The following is a 19,669-nucleotide window of genomic DNA, read 5'->3' on the forward strand; positions in this document are numbered from 1 at the left end:
TGTTTTGCCAGGTGATACTGGCAACAGTAACAAATGAGTTCAATTAACCAAAGGTCTCTTCAAAACACGCAGCTCAGGTTCACAGCTGCAGACAGAGTTCACATGGTTACTGAGCATCCCCTACACAATACCAAGTAGACAGAAGGGGAACAACCAGTGTGGAAGAAATTAGACCAATTTTACTAAAGGAATTATTAAAGTTTAGGAGAATACTCTTACAAAATATTAGTCTACATCAGCAGATAATTAACCCAACTTTAGTTTCATATCCAAGGACAAGCATCCTTCTATTACATTGTTGTTCCTCAGCCCTTTTGTGGTTAGGTGTCAGCACCCCAGACTCCCAGCACACCTTCAGGCCTGGCTCCAGACACCCCTGGACATCTCTCTGCACTCCCACCCTACCATGGATACCCAGCTTCATCCACCACTGTCTGTCACTTCAGTTTGTCCCCAAATTATTTTGTGACACCCTCTGTCATTAAGACCTGTCCCTACGTTACCTCTCCACACTAAGTCTTCCCAACAGTACAGAATCATAAGGGACAACTCCAGTACCATATAGGGTGGCTGAAGCAGAGCCCTTGTTACAGCAGATGTACTCCGTGGCACAAAGTCCTTTTCTTCTCCCACCCAACCATTTTTCAGTTGAGGTCTACTACACAGCTAATCCTGAATTCACGTACAATTCTGGCTGACTTCTAAGATACCTGGAGGAAGTCTGGATAGACATCTTACACATAGATGATTCTCCTTCATGATACACTTCTTCATGATCACTACCCAATGGTACCAAAGACCTGCTTCTCCTAATGAATTGATGTCCACAGGCAGTTCAAATTAAACACTTTTGTGGATATTATTCATGCTGTTTATTCCCAGGCTGAAGGAGAAAGGTACTTACACTCTACAGCAGCCCATGGCTCACAGGTACATGCCGTTCATGACACCATGCTGCGTTAGATGTGGAAATTTAAGGGTAAAAAAAGTTGCTGTGGTGGTTCAAATTTACAGGGGAAAAAAAAACAAAGTATGATTTTGCCTGCAATTAGCCTAAGGAAACATTTCATAAGCTCTTGAATATGAGCTGCTGTTCTGCTTCATTATGAATTACGAGTCTGTTAAATCCCTAGTACCTTTAGCAAAGTCAGAATTATATATATAATTAAATCAAACGTTAAAAAAAAGATCTGAAGAGCTCATATCTCATTCTCACAGGACCGTCCCTAGCCAATAACACCAGAAAAGAAGAAAACATCATTCTGTACTCTGTAGAGGGAAACACAGGCAGAAGACCTAATGGATATTTAACTGGCACAATCATTTGGAGTAGATGTGAAACTATCAGACATTCAGTTTTCTAATCAAGAATGCATACATATTTTAGCTTTTCCACCTTTATGCTGCTATTTCTTATTTCTTTCCCTAGTTTTCTTTGCAATTTTGTGCCAATTAATCAGGATTAAGACCATCCACTCACATTCACACTGCAGGAACATAAAATATGAAACATCAACCTTTTTAGACACAGATGAATTTGACAAATATTCAGAGCATCTGAACATAGCTTGACACAGAGGTAGTAGCACTTTCGATTTTCTTAAGATCTCGCTACAAATATTTTAATAAAGAGCCTTCAAAAGCCCACAAAAACCTTCCTGACTTACCCTTTGATAGAGCCTAAGAACTAGTTAGCAAACAGTGGGAACCTAAACACTTCATCCTCTTTCCCAGTGACACAGTATTTACAGCAATCACAGTGACACAGTATTTACAGCAATCACTAACTTTCGTGAAGCTGACCTGTACTAGTTTCCTAAAAAAATATGCGTATAAACAAACATAAGCATACAAGGGGTGTGAGTGTAATGAAATGATTAAACTACTTTGGAGACAGGGCAATTAGAAACTAGCAGTGTTTCCCCAGAGAAATTTCTGCCATTTAATGCAATGCTACCGACTCCAACAGCTTGCTTTTTGCTCTTTCCTCTTGCAAATTATTTCAGGAATCCCCAGGAAGGGTCCTGTGTCTGGCACCAGTTTCTGATCTGCAGCAACACATCCAAGAATGATAAACCAGAGGCTCAGAAATTATCCCAACCTTCCCTTCTGTTAGGAGTAACCAAGAAATGTCTTCCTCCCCGACAATCTTGTATACGATTATGTGCTCCCCAACATCTTTTTCTATTTTTTTCCTCTGATGCCAGAATTACCACCCTGCCCTTGGTTTCCCACTCTCAGATAAACAGCCTATAAAATTGCTGCAAGAAACCAAAAGTGCTGCTTTTCACACAGCCACAAGACAGACTGCCTTTACTCAACATATTCTGTGCACAGCATCCACGCCAGCCTCCAAAACAGAGAGATGATAATGTAATCGCCGAAATGCTGAGAAGTTCCTCTGGGTATAGAACGAAAAGAGGGCAGGAGTGGGGAGGCTCTGAAACCAGAGAGCGCATCACATATTAAAAAGTAACTTTTCGGCAGCGCGTTGCGAGGCTGAGCACCAGGCAGAGAAGGGGAGCACGCAGCCACATGGTATATTCCTGCCTCTGCCTCTCTCCTCTCTCTTTTGGTCCCTCTCTCCGGCTTTCTCTCCCACCTCCTCTCCCCGGCGCTGCCTTCCCCTCTCCCCCTGCCGCAGGCTGCAGAATGGGACACGCTTGCTCCCCAGCCAGCCGGCAGCTGTCACACAGCGGAGGCAGCCAGCAGCCGGTGCAAAGAGTGAGCCTACTCTGTCATTTAGGATGACTCACTGGAATCTGGCATTAATTTCTCTTTTTCTGGTAGTGGACGGAGAACAACCAAAAAGCTACACTGGACTAGACCAAGGTAAGAGATTTAAGTGTCTTTTTTACCCTAAAGCCGCCCGACGCTTTGAGGGTGCCAAGCTGCGTACAAAAGCTGGCACTGGAACTAATTCGGTGGGTGTCTGAACACCTGGCATTGCATGCCACCAGTGTGCCCTTCTGGTGTTAACCCTGTGCGTGCCACCCAGCTACGCCCGGGGAGAGAGGCGGCAGGTCAAAATACAGCCTAGTGACTGCAGTTTCTCCCCTTAATGCAACTTCTACGGCAGCACTGCCACCTGCTCCTGTGAATACAAGAAGCTTCTCGATATTGCTAAATGATCAGGCACGCTTTTGTGTTCTGCGACTGGGAATATAGCGTATCAGGCGTCCGTCATGGACTCCGTGAGGATTCATTCCCGCGGCAGTTGTTTCATCACTTTAATGAGTTGAAATTCCACAGTCCACAGAAACGCTTCCCTGTCATTTCCCCTCCCTCTGAGGGATTCTGGTAGGATCATATAGATACGATCCATTTTCAGGCTTTTCAAAAGTAGTGCTCACTGAAACCACCAGAACAAGTCTGCTGAAGCACAGGCAGCACTGCACTACATATTCTGTCTCCATTCCTCTCTGTGCTTGTTCTGCTGTGAATCAAAAATTCAGTGTTGCAGGAGGGTTTTTGCAGGGACAGTACATGTCTCTGGCACAGCAATTTAAAGTAAAGGGAGAAGCTGCTTCTCCCAATTCTGAAATCCTGGCAAAATTCCCTTCTTCCATTTTCTGAGGAGGCAGAGTATTTCAAGGAGAGTTATCTAAGCAGGTTTCTGCTGGGGCTGATTGACAGTTTTTAGTTGTGATTTTAATGAAAAGATTTCACTGAACATTTACGGCTTCATTCCTGTCAATCCAATGCTTTTTACCAAATGGCTTACTTCAGAGGGTGACACCTTTAAAATTAACCCAGCATCATGTTTTTCTAAATCTATAAAATCTGTAAATCTATCTATAGAGCATGTTGCAGAATCGCACAATCTTACCTTTGCATCTTTAATGGTCTAACTGCAGCGAAGACATTTAGTTTGGTGTACATGTTCTCTGTACTGTGGAAAGTGTTGCAATTGTAACAGGATGTACCTATGTTTCTTATACGTTATACAGTATTTTTCTGCAATATCTTACACATTCTATTTGTTCAGACCTCCTGTGTACTGGCAATTGGTTTATTAAGAGTTGACTTTTAAAGCCACAAAGAACTGCCCTGACATTATTGCTATGAAAAGGAATCTCTGTTCAAAGACGATGACAGGTCCCACATTGATCACATCTATGGAGATGACCCAAACAGGTATCAGCAGTTAACACTGAACACCATTCAGCTTCCAGGTAGTCACCAAGACCCACAGTCTGTTGACCCAGCATGAATATTTTTGGAATGAACTCAAAGATGGCAATAATAGACACTCCCCTTAGTGACTGCCCCTCCATGCAATCTTTTAAATAGATTAGGGGAAAACAGATTCTTATTTCAGAGAACTTAAAGGACTTTGGTACAGAACTTCAGGATGAGGTAGGACAATGGCTTGACGTATCAGCATGGATTCTACCTCATTTTCCATCAGAATATGGTACATTTTTCCACTCGATAAAAGTGGAAAGCATTTACCAGCATTATGCTTTAAGATTGTTTCTAATCATTTGGACAACTGCAGAGACTTCAGTATATATTTTTTTTAATTTACCTTTTTTCTTAGCATGTAGATATGATACCTGACTGCAAGGGTATCAGATTATTTCCAGGGAAAGTAACTCTAAAGTGCAATTCAGACAACAGATCATTGTGATTCTGTCTTTAAGCACTTGATAATATTCATGCTACTTATTTTTAAATTAATAGCTATTTATTGTATGCAAGCTCTTAGTCACTTGCTACTGTAGCGTGTCATAGTCTCTGGGGTCTGAACAGCTATTTTTGAGCCTGTCTGGCTAATGTCTAGAATACAAAATTACTGTGTTTACAAGTTGGGTTTTTCTGTTTTATTTTCCTCTCTTCAGAGACATCAGTACATTATCAGTTTTCATCAGCATGGCTTTTTTCAAGTGGAATCTTTGTCCATTTGAATGCAGACTATCTACTGTGATAACAGTTTATTGTAACTTGGCAACAAGAGCTAAAAAAAAAAAAACCAAGTTACATCCATCACCCATGCAAACCTTGTATTGTGCTGCCCCATACTCAGCAAATTAAACCTTTGAGATAAATGACATTCTAGACTTGTGGACCAGTCAGTTTAATATCATCAGCTGGGCTCGCCGGTTGTCCTAATTACAGAAGTCAAAGACTGCAGGAAGCAGCTGCAAAGTCAGCACATGTGCAAGGAGCTGTTTGTAAAGCAGAAACACATGCTTTAATTTGAGGCTTCTTTGTTGCAACATGGATTTTAAGGAAAAGTACGGCATTTAATATCACTGTTGAAAAAATGGTCTGGCTACAGTCCAGGTGATAAGACTTGTATGGGTTGTATGGGGTTATCGCTGGCCTTTCTGCGAAGCTTCATTTCTGGTGTAATATTTTCACTAAAATAAACAAACAAGCATTTCCAATGCTATTTAGCTGTGATCAGGCTCTTGGGTCATTCATTTACTAGTGAGCTAGGGAGGACAGCAAGAGGGAAATTAGTCACACGGTTAGACAGCAGCTAGCACAATACTACCTACTGTCCTACCTATCTTACTCCAGATGGATAATCCACTATCAATGTAACTACATGTTCAAGGGCCATAAGAAGACACATAGCTGCTACACTGGAATCAGTAGGAAACATCCCTAAGTCACAGAGATGCTCAACTCTAGAGCTCTGATTGAGCCTAAAATGATTAAACCAGCCACAAACCAGCTACCAGGCAGCTACTTTGACAGCTGGCTGGGGATCCCCTCAGGTCTAAGTTTCACATCCCTCATGGCATTTCACCTCCACAAACTGAAGTCAGGAGAGGCAAAAGTTTTGCTGTGATTAGTTAAGTGGATTTAGTCTTATAACTGATTTCATTCAGAAAAGATGAAGGTTCATCCAAGTTCTTCAGTTCAAAAAAACAGCTTAAAGGGAAGCTGCTTCACTTCCGTTCTCACTTATTTCTGAAGATTTCATTTGAAAGTAAAACCCCATGCAAAGATAAAGAGCTCTAAACAAATCAACAAGGTTTTGCACATCAGGAATAGACCAGCTCTTGATAACAACCTCTAGAAAGGTATCAAATTCATCCCAACTACTCGATAAACCATACTCGCCTGCACATAGGCATGCAAAAATGGGTAAAATTTCATACTCCATTGCAACAAGCACACTTAGCCACTTTCATGATTCACTATTAATGTCACTGTAACTCAGGCAGCTGTATCCCTATTCATTGCACACTGAACAAAGTCAAGATTACCTCCTCCTCATTGCATAGTACTTCGTTAAAAGGTAAGCAAACAGTACCTACAGGTAACATTTTGAACAGTTCTATTAATCATCATTAAAATGGTATTTTAAGTTGACCTGTACACAGGCTGGTGCCTTTAGAACAGGGGGCATTTTGCACACTTGCTATATTGCTTTCCAGGAACAACTTGTAACATAGTCTCACCAATTAAGATCAAATCTAATCTTAGTCTAAGATCAAGGATGTTCATAGGGATGAAGGTAAGGCATGTATGCAAAACAGACATCCAACCCTTATGATTAGACATCACCTTTTGATGAGAGCATTTTTCTTTCCTCAGAGGAAAGAAGTCTTGGTTTCAAACATGCTGTAAATTAGGGATGAATGAATCTGTTACAGACGTACTATTGCTTTCTTTGCCTTCAGTTTTTGTATTCCTCAACAAACTTGACCACACCCTTGTAGCATTTTCAGTCCAATAGAATTTGAACCTTTGACCACCTCCACCAGTGAAGCGTACAACCAACTGAACCATAACTATGTAAGAAATGTGTAGTGTATCTCAGGATATATGTGTGAAAGTAGTGTCAGAACCTAATATAAATACAAGGTAATATATCCATTTCAATCAGAACTGAGTTTTAGCAGACTCTTCTTTAAAATAATGTCAGCGATTTTCATTTTCTATTTAATTATTTTGTTAGGATTAATTCCTTTTCCATTAAAAACTGTATTATTTATTTACTCCAAACAGTGCTCTGTATTTTCTCCCAGATAAAACACAGATGGTGCACTTCCAAGGCACTATTTTAGTTTTTTCTTGCTCAAGCAAAATAAAAACAATATTGTGTTCACCACAAAGTAGCTTTTCCCATGCTTTTGAGCTTTGTCATATAATTCGGACTTGTGAAAACTGATGTCTTTCAACAAATGAAACAACAGAAAAATGCTTTTTTTCTTCTCGTTTATTTCATTAACATGTGAAAAGTCTTTTCACTCAATATTAGCTTGCTTGTTTGTTTTCCTTTGATTGTAATTCAAATTTCCAAAATTATGAGGAAACTAAGTATGCTAGGCATGTATTCTCTTTAGTTTTTGAGGCGATTTCATCATTGAGTTATTGGCTGGTTTAGGAATGCTGTGTTAAAGAAAATCTGCATGAATAAACTAACAACAGTTCAAAGGGAAACACTTCTGAGAGCAAAGAGTACATTCTCTAGAGCAGTTCCAGTAGATGACACATCTGAAATTGATCTTAGATATAATCTGAATTTTTGGCTGTACTCAACAAGCTCTATGTAGCTTTTCATTCCTAGTTCTCTTTGTGTCTTTCCCAACCTTATCATGTTAACGGTGTGCATTTGAGAAAAATGTTCTTATTCCTGAGGGCACCAGCAATGTTGGGTAATGTTTAGTGAAGTGTGTATCATCCAAGTGATTCATAGGTTACAGAGGACAATACCACGATCCATAGGGTGAAGCAACCAGAGTAAAAGCCATCCAGGAGCAGGTTTTACTAACACAGTTACTGAGATTGTTGATTTCGAAGGAAGCTTGGAGCCTGTAGCTGCACACTACTTGAAACCATATAGCAGGGGACAAATTTGCATGCTGCAGAGATACTGTAATTTAACGGGACAAGACCAATACATCAAGATGTACAAGGGCACAAAGTGTGTGGTGGAAACAGCAAATGAGATACATAACTCTCTGTTATGACTTCTTTCCATCTTTTACAATGAAAAGACTCAAGTTTTTTCTAGGTCGTAAACATTACAAGTCTTGTCATGACATTTAAAAAGATAAAACACTCAAAAATCATATGAAGCTGTGTGCTGTGTGTACATACATGTGCATGATACCACAACAGTTCCAGATGCTAAAGAAGCAAAAAAACACTCCCAAAACAGAAATATAACTTCAGCTTCACAAATCCCATCTGATCACCTTTGAGGCAAGGCTGTAGTCAGAAATAATAAATTTAAATAAGCATCCTCATGTAAATAGAAAAGAACATGGAAGCTTTGAGCAGACTAGCCTTTCTTCATCTCCTTAAAGCACCTACAAACTCTGCCTTGCTTACAACTACATCCTCACAACTTTACTGTCACCGCTATATCATGCCTACTACACTGAGAGTATAGTAAACTAGAAATTATCCCATAAAACTCCAGGATGCAGTTCAGGTCATAAAGCACATAAGACCCTGCCTTGCCAGGACACAGTTCATGTTTACTTCTTGGAGACACCACTGCAGTGGTGTGCAGCACAGCAATGCCATATCCCACCAGGAGGCACCAAGAACCGTGCATACCCCATCTACTGCCCTTGGAAGCCAGGACAGAACAGAACTGGGAACTGACAAAAATATTAGGAAAAAAAAAAAAAAAAGATGAACTCTACATTACCAGGACCTGCAGAAAGCATCTATTATGTTATAGTTGTTAACTTCATTATAGCTGGTAACTGATCTGAAAGGAAAGGAAACAATACAGAAAGCCATGCACTTCTAAGAAAGCCAAATAATTCTACAGCTAGTTTCTTCACCAGGGAAATGGAAGAAAGAGTTATTAAAACTGTTATCTGTGGTCTGAAATATTAACCTGACAGTCCTGTTTATCTTCTGTGAAACAGCTTTAATGATGCTATTTACGCCTTTACATTTTTCTCATTGTTTTGCTCACTGTCCTCTGTTGCCACTAATATTATTACGCTTTCAGTATTAGTAATAAAACAATTACTGAGCCTCTCTGCTGTTTAATGGGTTTGAAACCTCAGGAGTTGAAAATAATTAAGTTGGATATTTCTGCTTGCAATGAAGTTTGATATTTGATGGAAAAAAAAAAAAAAAAAAGAACTAACAGAAAGTTCCATAAATATTAAAGCCAAATGGGACCACTGAATAATTGAGTCTGACTTCCAGCATACCACAGTAACCCTGTAATTTCATCCAATTTTACCTGTGTCAAGCCTGGTATCTTGTATAGATAAGTCCATTGTAATAAAAATAGTTTCAGATCTTGAAAATGATAATACAGGTTGCAAGTGCAGGACCTTACAACTGCTGATGACAACAGAGTGGGACCCTTCCCTTCTGCCCCCTGCACATAACTCAAACCAGCTAACCTAGAGCCCCTACCTTGCAACACATTCACCCTGCCTAAGCATTTAGTCTCAAAATGCATTTCTCATGGAAAGCTAAGAGAAACTTAAAAAAGAAAGGGAAAGTGATTAGAGAATATGAGCTAGGATTCAACATAGATGACAGGCACTTCTACCACTTGCTATTAAAAAAAAAAATTATTAATAATTCCAGAAGTCTCAGGAGAATTGCAACATCACCATATTATTACTTTTTTTTTTCCTACCTGAATAATTTACCTTTTCTTCAGCATATTGTTCCTAGATACTGTAATGGGGAAAGAGGAAAAAATGCTAGGTTTAACATTAATCAACAGTTTATCAGTGCTGCACCTCAAAAGGTAAATGTAAATGTTAACTCTGTGCGCTTTCTTGCAAAGGGAGCGTACAAAGTTCTGTGGAGCCAAATGCATACATACCATAAAGGATTCAAAAAATGAAAGGATAGCTTTTATGCAGTAGGAGACAACACGACCAGGAGAGACTAATATCCCTATGCAGCATTATGATAGGATTTACTGAAAGAGAAAACTCCTCAGTTCCCTCAGCCATGCTCTGCACTCCTTACTGCCACCTGAAAAATCTGTTTGCAGCATTGCTTCTGCTAATGAATAAAATGAACACAGCTGAGGGAGAAAGGGAGAGATAGAGTGCACTGGAAAATGAAGGAAAGAAATGAGAGGGAAGGAAAATGGGAAAAGAAAAGAAAAAGTATTTGCTCCCCTCCTTTACTCTCAACATTTCCCACATTTATAATGCATCTAGGGAAGAATCAATAAAGAAACAAGGATTAAGACATAAATGAATACAAAAGAAAAAGAAAACAAATACAAATGGAATGAAATAAAGTGGCCAATAGAATATATAGGTGATGTTACAGATGTCATCTCACCCAAACCCAGGATTGTCCTATGGCCCATACTGTGGGAGGGAACTAACACATATGTCTTTAGATCCAAACCTTACGACAAGGCATCTGCACCTTCAGCTCACATCCCTTCTGCAATGGAAGCAGGTGTAATGCCTGCTGGAGGCGGGGGGGTGTGGGCATGGGGGTTGGTGGTGTTAGACAACAGATACGATAGCAAAAGATGGTTGTCATTATGACATCAGTTTATAGTACATTACAAAATCAATTCAACATCTTTCGTAGTCTTGTCAATCATCATTCAGAAGCACTGCAGGACAAAATTTTTTTCTGTGGCAGTGGGATAGGGAACATGAATTCTGAACTTTCTGGTGGACAGTTCAACATCCATAAAGTTGTCAAGTCAGCAGAATCCACACTGCCTTTTAGTCTCCCACTGCCAGTACAAAAGAGTGGGCTTCCAGAAGGAGCAGAGTTTTGCAGATGGTGGAGGCATGGTACAGTGATTTTGTGATGCACAAAAGAAAGAAAAGACCTAGGAACAACCACTGAAATACAAAGAACATGGTGCGAACATCTCCTTAAAAATACTAAAACATTAGAGATCTGTAGTCTGCTGAAGAAAGAATAAGGAAGGGAAGAAATGTAGGTGCTCATATATCACTAGTATAAAAATTGAAAGCGGTAGAACAAGTAGGGATTTGATTTTCACCTGTTGTGACTCAGAGCCATGCTAAATCATGACAACCTCTTTTTCCTGAACATCTTAGATATGCAAGAGCCAAGCCTTCTACGCCAGTTAACCTGCTGGGGATGGGAAATTCTGTGATGTTAACTGAGCATTTTAAGTGAGGAAAAACACAAGAAAAGTCAATAGAAAAACAACCCAATATGTATTATTTAATCTATCATCAATCTATAGTTGCTAAATAACAGCATTGTTTTTATCTTCAGATCTGTAGTGTTAACTCACAGTAACCAATATCCTATTCATATACTGTTTCTTGATATGTTTTGACAGCCAGAAAATTGTTCCTCTGCCTGAACTTAGGAAACACTTTATTTTCTGAGGTGAAAATGTAAATATAACAAGACACAGCAGAACTAGCCCAGTCCTCCTCTGGTGAAAAGGACAATTAGTAGCACATACATTCAGCCCTCATCCAGAAACTTAGTCATACAAATTTCTGTGAGTATTAAACTGCTTAGAGGGTAGGGCCTAATATTACTTTAAAAAGATATTACTAACTGTTAAGACAGTACATGGGGGACAGGAATAGAAGGGAAGGGAAGAATAAATGAACTTTTTCAAATTGCAGATGGTGTGAGAATTGTCCCAGAGAGGGGGTGGAAGAAGTGAGGAAACAAAGTTTAAGGTCCCCCACTCTGAAATGCAGACTGATGCCCTGTAAGTGGTTTTTCAGCCTTCTACACTCCGTCCTGTCTAATTATATTTCATGGAAATACAGTGCTTTCATCACCCACCCCTTGCTTCTGATCATTGCTTAGGGTCTGATTCTGAAAACTGCCAGCTCTTACCTAGGCCTCTGTGAATATAAATAACCAAATGTCTCCAATAAGCCAGGCAGCAGCTGACTCCAGGGTTTTAAAGGTCAATAATTTCTTTTTAAAAATCAATATATTTGTAACTAGCTAGTAAAAGCTTCCAGCCTAAAAATGTGTTTAAATGGACAATCCAACAGGGCTTTCTTCCAAGCCGCATGAATTTTAACAATACTCACACTTGTCAGTTTTCAAATTGTCAGAAGGCCTTTTATAAGGGATGGGGAATTCTGAAGATTAATTCTGCTCCTTTCCAGGAAGCCACCACTTCTTCATTCCCTATTCACAGCTTATCACATACAATGGATACTATTCAACAGCGACAACTTGGGTACATTAAAACAGGAAAAGTGTGTAGGCAATAGCCAAACGATGACATTTTGCTGTGTCAAAGGGAAGCAGGTATAGTTTGTGCTTAGTTTCCCTGAAAGGAGCACTTTCTTTCTTTCAGGTCACTCTGTCCTCCAGCTGTTGCTGCGAGAATCACCACTGTTTAAAAAAAAGAACGGATTGTCTGTGATCCAAGAAAAATGGTTGAAGATAACCCCCCCTTTTAATATATATGTTTGTGCAGTAAATAAGGATGTGAGTGAATGAAATCGCTTGCCTTTCCTAGAAACCATTTGTTTAGTCAGCTATGATGTATTTAATTTATTATTCATAGGCCTAAACTTTCACATCATAATGAGAGATACTCAAGCAGGCTTAAATACTAGCATTCAAAAAAAGCATGAATGGGAAATGTATTTGACTGAAAGGAATTCAGATAATTTGATTTCCCTTTGTGCTCCATCCCTTACTGTGACCACAAGCAGTAATAAACCACAGTAACTGCTGCCTAAACAAATCCTTAAAGGAAAGGTTACAGCAGGGTATATCTCATGCAAGCAAGAAAAGCCTACAAGAAAATAGCTGTAAGTGTTGCCTTTGGTTAAGGTTTTTAGACACCAAGGCAAACCTCAGATATTCCCTTGTAAGAGGGGCTTGCAGAAAATAGGCTAGAGAGTAATATAGGCCTCACAGGAACTTAGTTTCCTAAAATTAGGTCAGCACTGGTATAAAATTAGATTCAATGTTCTGCTGACCGAACCAAAAAGAGGAGGAGTGATTTTTAATCAAGAATTCTTGAGGATAATGATATATCTTGCTGGAAGTCACCAAGTATGGGCCACAAACTTGCACAGTGGTTAGCTCCTTCCTCTTGCCAACATCTGCTAACACTCATTTGAAGCCCAAGCACAAATGAGAACTTATAAATTAACTATGAGGGCCAAATTGTTTTAAGTCAAAACATGCAGCACTATTTAGACAAATGATTACACTTTATACTTAAAGGGCATTCAGTATAAGACTTAGTTATCTACTATAATTAATTTCTCAGTTAAATTGCCAGATGAAATTGCTTGTGTTGGGGGGGGGGGGGGAGGGGAGAAAAAAAGGAAAACAGAACAACACACAAAACCTACTTCAATTCAAATCACCCCAACATTCAAAATACATTGGTGAAGTGGAGATTGTAATTATAAAAAAGTATGATGTAGCAACCTTGGAACATACTAAACAATGATCTTGAACAATAATTTTCTAAAATCAATTCAAACCATCTACTGTCTTACAATGCGGTATCTCTGAAGCTTAGAAACCAAACTCCAGGGAGAAGGAATTGTTGCTTTCTAGTAATGAATGAACTGACCTTGACTTAAAGAATCAGCTGAGCAAAAGGACTAGACTGGAGCAGTCAGAAAGGAGCCTCCACAAAAAACAACACTCATTACTACCATCTCAGTATTTCGGGACTATTTCACAATATTATATTATAAACTTGCTTGAACAACAGTAAGTATCATTCTGAATTGTGATGAACTGTATAACTATCCACCCCACCGTTCAGTCTCACGAAGGTCACATCCCCTGTGGATCCCTCTCCAGAGGGTTGGCTGTGTGGACTGACGAAGGGAGATCCTGCTGACTGCAGCCAGCATATGCAGCAATTCAGAAGGATGTCCAGAGAAGCATCTACTGCACAAACAGTGCAGGAAAGCCCTTTTGGGGATTGCAGCAATGTGTAAGGATGCTGGAAACTGCCAAGAAGGTTATAAAACAGATTTTGACAACTCTGGGACAGAATTTCCCCGTATACCTGGGGAGTAGGCTAATTAGTGCGACACAGTTTTTTGTTGGTTTGCAGACATAGTTACTCCAGAAGCTCAGCATGAAATAATCCAGCCTGAACCTATCACAGACCTGGACAAAAAATTTGTCCCATTCCTTCAGCATCATGGTATGGCAACAGAAAGCCCTACCTGGTATAACAGTCTATAAATTATCTTCCCCAGGCCATCTAACATTGATCAGGTTCATGGTTAATAAATGAGAGGTTGGGAAATAAGCTCCTGGACTACTAGCCTGGAACAATGTGGGATGGAGATTTTTAATACTATTGTGAAGACTGTTGACCTAGAGCTGAAAATTGCAAGGAGTACTACTCCCTCATTCTGCAGAGCTTGTATAGCACATCAGAAGGTTTATGAACACCAGTGTAGGAAGCACTAATGAGATACCTAACAACAATGCTTTGAAGAGATCTGGCTTTTTGCAACTAGAGAAACATGTACCTTCTTTTCATATGATCACTGACTAGGAACTTTGTTCCCAGCCAGGTGTCTACTGGGATGCAGAGTTATGGAGGAACTCATCTAGCCTGTTCTGCCATAGCTTTTGAGGTTTTACCATACAACTTAAAAATCCAAATGAATAATCACATTACTTTCCTTAGGGTTCTCCAGGGGTGGTACAATGGGCACTTGCAACACTGATGCTGATGCCTTTAAACTATCACAACAAACTTATTGTGCAGGCTTATACCCTGCTGTGCTCCAAATAGCATCTCTGAAACCAGAAACAAGCATTTACTTATAGAAGGGACTCTAAGTGACAATGGACGCCATAACCAATCCACACGATGAAGCAGCACTCCCAGCAATAGCATCATATGTATGTGCATTTATTGCACATGTGGCAGTCTTAATGAGCAATGAATTGCTAATATGCATGCTGTTTTGTGACAAACTGCTGTGAAGCATATTGTTCTCATATGTGCTGGGGATCTGAAGTGACAGTTGTGCTTATTTTCTAAAACTTCTTGTATAAAGAGCTTGCCAATCTGCATGTGGTATTTTGTGGCTGATTAATTTTATAGACTGTGCTAGGTAAGAACTCTCTGACTTGCTGGATCCAATATCAATTTTAATCAAACTCTAGTTGCTTGCTAATTTGGAGACACAGGGTGCCACTTTATTGGTTTCTGTAGACTGCTTGCTCTCCCTATATATAGAGTTCAGAGAAACCTTTTGGCATACCTGTTTCTTTCCAGAAGAGTGGACCTACACAAGTTTTTAACCACAAACCTCATGGATTCATACCAGAATTAATTTAAGAACAGTGCAGCTAATTGATATATAATCATATTTTTGTAACTTTCTAACATAATAACAACTGGAAAAACAAAGTTCAAATTGAAAACAACTTGTGAACTGAAACATAACGCAAAATCCAAGCATGACAGAAATCAGAATATTACTTGTCATATAGACTGCTGACCAGGTCCTGGAGAGTCACAAACAATCCTGTCCCACAAGCAGTCAGCAAATGCTGTGAAAGATGTGTGAATCTGTGCCTAACCCTACAAGGAACCGTGGAACTGAATAAGGATTTGTAGGCAGTTCTGTTTCAGTATCATGCTCAACAAATAATACTCTGTGGGTTCCTGGGTCTGCTCCCTTTCTATAATCTCCACTCTTCTATAATCTCATTGTGTAAGTCAACAAAAGCAGCTTCTGTGCCCCTGTTCACAGTATGCTAACAGTAACTACATGAATCCAGTGAATCTCTGAAAGACATTCTCCACAGGATAATTTCCTTTTGCCATCTGATGCAGCATCTCTGTGCCCAGGCTCATTTAAAGGTGTCTGGCCTTCAAATCTGACAATAACTGCACAGGGAAAAAGTTATTTTAATTTTGTTTTAGATTCAGAATTATTATCCTTATATGGTCTACACATGAGAAGTCCATAGATTCTTTCAAATTCAGGATTTTATCGTCTTGCATTTGCAAGTTTGTAAAACACTGACAAGACTTTTGGGGGATTTTTTGTTTGTGTTTTAATGTTTGCTACTTTTTCCTGGATATCATATTATATGTCAAAGACAGAGACAGTTAGCTTCTCTGAAGTTTTTGTTTGTTTGGTTGGTTTTGTTATTGTTTTTGAGTTAGGCTGCCCACTGAGGACACACACATTCTGGAGCTCCTGAAGTAGAAATAAGCAGTTTCAATCCAGGACAATGAAGATTTTTGAAAATGTGGAGACTACACAACACATAAATGAATGGCTTATTTTTATGGCTAAGGCGCGCTTTGCTAACCAGCTTAACTAAGCAGCTGCATGAAAAATTTGCCAGAATCACCTTCTGGCAAATCATAGTGGGTGGAAGGTCCAGAAGGAGTACTGACAAGCACTGATAAGCTGCAAAGTCAGTGCTGTTTCACAGACAGACACGGAACAGCTTCATCTAGCATCTAGATAACCACCTCTGCTATCTAGAGAACCATAAGAAAACGGACAAAAGAAAAAAAGGAAAAAGAAAAAACACACTTAAACTACAAACAGTTTTACTTATTTTTCTTAACACTGGATATTCAATAGCAGCCTTGCAATAAAACTGAAAAACTCAGAAAACCCTACCAACAGCAATGGGCTTACTTTGTTGATAAGTCCTGTAGAAAGAAACAGGGAAAAGTCTTTGTGCTCATTAAAACTGATGGATATAGTTCATTAACGAGACTATACCACCTCCCACAAAATTGCAATTTCCCGAATTCCATGACTTTCCTTAAACTACAGTATATGAATCATGAATATTTTACAGATCATGACAATGCTTTAGAAACATTAGCTGATCTTCCCTGGCAAATCCCATGAGACACGGGCCTCTGTGTTTGAATTTAGTTTAAAAAAAAAAAGTCCAAGTGATTGAACATTAATTAGCCTATTTCATATATCTATACATGAATATATATTCATATATATATGGGAATTTAGTGAGGAAGGATGATGAGGCAATGCGGTATGACAACCTTCCTTACATAGGTCCCATTTTGTGTTCACGCAGATGGGCCATCTACCAGCATCTCCTTAGCACCTTCACTCAGACTGATAACAAAGAAGGCATTTAGCACATATCCGCATGAGGATCTGATAGCTCTTTTCTTGTTTTTGAGGCAACATTGTGGACCTGCAGGAAGTTTCATGATGGCACAGTGGCCAATGTATTTTTTAAAAGCAATAAAAAAAAACAAAACAAACCCCTTATATGCAATGAATCATTTGGCTGTGCCAGTTGGTAGAGCAGACTGGAACCATAGGATGACTTCATCTTTGTTCATCTTTGTTACCACTACATTGTTGGTACATCTGCATTATGCCCTGGCCAAAACCACCTTCAGATCAGCCACTCTCTGTCCTTTGGACTTCTGAAGTCCTTTGACCCTCAGAACAACCCCTCAGAGTCCTCGCAGATACTTAACTTCAGAACATCTTTTGAAATGGGAAACAACTGGATAGGAGCAAAACAAATCCTGTATTTTCAGCCAGACTTTTTTATTCTGACACATTGAGCTAAATTCCCCGCAGAACTAGACCAAGCTGATCCCATCGATTCCCCAGTCCAGACCTTGCTAGAAACTGCTTTTCACCTGTCACTTCCTTAGCCAGCTCAGCAGCCTAGTCTTTCTTTGTGCACATGCCAGTCAGAGGACCAGAGGAGTTGTACTTAAATGTTATATATGCCAAGATCTTCAAATGGATGCTTTTTAGAAATACCCATAAAAGACACATTTACCTCAGAGGGATCTTTTGAGACAGCTCCTGTGAAGTCACCTAGACTTTGGCAGTTTACCAGTGATGCAGCAGGCCAATGTCTATGGTAGAGACAGGATGGAGTTCCCATGCGAACGCACAGGTTGTGCCAGCCTGTAAGATCGACCATAGATTTTTTTTTTTTAGCAATTTGTACTAGGACTCCAGCAGACCATAGATTTATTTCTTTTTTAGTAATTTGTACTAGGACTCCAGCAAAGGATTGCAAGCTCCGAAAGGCTCATATCCAGTGCTTTCAAAAGGGGTTGTACTGTCTTACCTATATTTTTCTTTAAAAGCACAGCTACAGAATCAAGTCATCAAGCTAACGTGCATTTGCTGGCTTTATCTAAGCACTTGTAACACGTGCATTGGCTATGATAAACCAATTAGACTCTTTTGAGACCTAATACCATCTGTCGAAGAAATCACTGGCAGTCCAGCAGCTAGTTGTCTCTCAGTCCCCCAGTGGGTTTCACATTTTACCACTCAGTACTCACAATTACCCTTCCCAGTGCCAGAATGGAAAAGAAAATGAAGATAAAAGCTTTAGTCATTATCTATTGTGAAAAGAAGCAGAAGAGAGGAAGCATGCATTTGTGTATGTATAAAGTTGGCTCTTGCATTTCCACACTCACCACACTTTTGGTTTTACCTCAAAGAGATGTAGGTTTTCAGTTGCCATAGCAACCCATATTAACAAATAGCAGCATGGACTTCACACAAATGATGTGATTGTCAGGAGTTGGGGATAGTCTAACAGGTTTTTATCGGCTTTTTTCTTGCCCTAAAATACACACTTATTAGCTAACATAAATCCATCACTTTTGTTTTTCCTTATTGCATACTTCTCATTTCATAACAGCAAAGGCTTTTGTTTAAGAGGTTATACCTATACCTAGAGCCTCTAAATTTGATATATCTTATCTTTCATGTCTGAGAAAGGCATCACATGATTGCAGCAGTCTTTAAAAGGCATAAACTGATTTGCATTAATGTTTCTCTCCATGAGCTAACTGGGGGACTATAAATACAGTTCCTGTCTTCAGGATTACTTAGCATTTTCGCTCTGAAGGGGAAAGAAAAAAAAGGCAAGGAAAAAGATAATCTTCTGAGACAGATGGAAAGGGGGAGAGAATGTTCTGTACATCATCTAAAAATTAATGATGAATCTGTTGGTTCCTTTAAAATGTAAAGATTTATAAAGGCTAAATTACACAGACTTCAACACCTGAACATTTCCATTGCATGGGTTTTGTGGTTCATATGGATTTCTTGAATAAATTACTGACGGCTCACTGGATTAAATATTAACTTTGGCAGATTTTCTTTCTAGAGAGGCCAAAATTTAATTCTAGTGAAGTATAATAGTAATAACAGTTTGCACTTCTCTAGGCCCTTCCATCTTCATACTTCCTTCAAAGCACTTCAAATATCAGTCAAAACTATTAATTTGAAATATGGCCACATTTCACAGATAAAGAAACTAAGATCCCATCTCAAAGGGACAGGAAGAGTCTGGGGCATGATCACCCATAGATCATGGTTAACATGAAGAGGTGATTAACTATTCTCAACACCTAAGCATTTGCTCAGCTGTCTATCAGCCAAATAAGACAGATGAAGTTTCCCAAACAATGTCATATAATAAGCAAAGAATTTATGGATCTGTTTAAACACAACCACAGTGTATGTGTACAGACACTTGCTTAAAAAGAAAACTTAGCTGGCTGAAGGATTATTTTGAATTCATATCTCATCTCCTTAGCCAAAGCAGTGACTTACCTGCTGCACTAAATTTGCTTTCCACTTCACATAGGTATTATACTAGCTCCAAAAATGGCTTTCTTCCACACTTAAATAGCATCTTGTCAAAAACTGTTCAACAGAAGTGCACTCTCATGACAGCTGGCAGCCAAAATTTTGGATTGCTACAATTACACATTTCCACTCCATTGTCCATTCCT

This window comes from Ciconia boyciana, chromosome 8, assembly GCF_034638445.1.
Source record: "Ciconia boyciana chromosome 8, ASM3463844v1, whole genome shotgun sequence".
NCBI classification, from domain to species: Eukaryota; Metazoa; Chordata; class Aves; order Ciconiiformes; family Ciconiidae; genus Ciconia; species Ciconia boyciana.